Genomic DNA, 1,236 nt, shown 5'->3' with positions numbered 1-1,236 from the left:
AAACAGAAAAAAAATCAAATCTGATATGAGACATGTCAACAATTACATGATATGCTAAAAATCATTTAGAAACGTCATTCAATCTATATAAAACAATCATATTTTTATTTTAATACTGAGTATTTGCTATTTAAAATAATTATGCCAATTCTTGAAAATACTGAAAAGTAATTAATCCTTTCTAAAAAAAAAAATGAAATCTTTTCTAAGACAGGTTCAGACCTGCCAACTATCCCGATCTTCGCGGTATTATCCCGATTTTAACCCCTCAACCCGAATCCCGATATCGGGATCGTAAAACTAGTCAAAATCCCGATTTTCAACAAATATACCCGAAAAATTATTGTTTACCGATTTTGAAGTTTTTCTGGTCAATTTTAAAAAATCAATCATTTTACCTGGGGACATATTATGACAAGTTAATTACCCTACGCTAATCAACAGTCACACCAGGTGTCATAATTAGTGGTTGTATGTAATCAGATTACCTACTGGGTCGTAACAGTCCTAAAAATTAATTTATACACAAATTTGGTCAAACAGCCTTTCAATTTTAATCAATTTATCATACAAGCACAATTTGCAACATTTGCCGTAGTTCCACAGCAAAATCATAATTAATTGAAAGATGAGAACTGTAATGAACTCTCAAGAAAACATCGTTTATCTTGAAATCTGTTTTATTTTTGAAACCAGACATCGTGTGTCTGTTGATTTAAAATCGACGCCATTTTGTATACACTTCTACTGTGTTACTGTATAAGCCTCCGCCCGTAAGAGCACCTCTGAATACAAAGAAAGATAACTCAAACTTTTTCCATTTTCTCATTGATACTGATAAGACCATGAGTAAGCCTGACTAAATCAAAATCTGTCTTCACCCTTCTTACTTTAGGACATGTAGTTTTAGGTGTTTTGAGTCAAGGTTCATAGATGAGAAGGTCTTTGGAGGGGGAAAAGGGGGGGGGTTCTCTACTTTGAATCCTTTATTTTTAATGCAATTTTCTCAGTTATTTTGTAAATTTTATAATTTAATAGTTCAAGAATCATGCAAAAAAAAAGAAATCAAGGCCTACAAGCTCATCATTAGTATACAAAAAAAAAATGAAGAGAACTTAGACTATTTTAGGAGTAAAAAACAATGCTCACAGAAAAGTCGCTAAAATTGTAACCCTTAAAATTTTTGTCGCGCGCTAAATCCCCCATGGAGATTTTCAAAAGTTGGCAGGTCTGCAG

The sequence above is a fragment of the Mytilus trossulus genome, chromosome 1, assembly GCF_036588685.1.
Source record: "Mytilus trossulus isolate FHL-02 chromosome 1, PNRI_Mtr1.1.1.hap1, whole genome shotgun sequence".
Classification (NCBI taxonomy): Eukaryota; Metazoa; Mollusca; class Bivalvia; order Mytilida; family Mytilidae; genus Mytilus; species Mytilus trossulus.
This window is presented reverse-complemented; position numbering follows the sequence as displayed.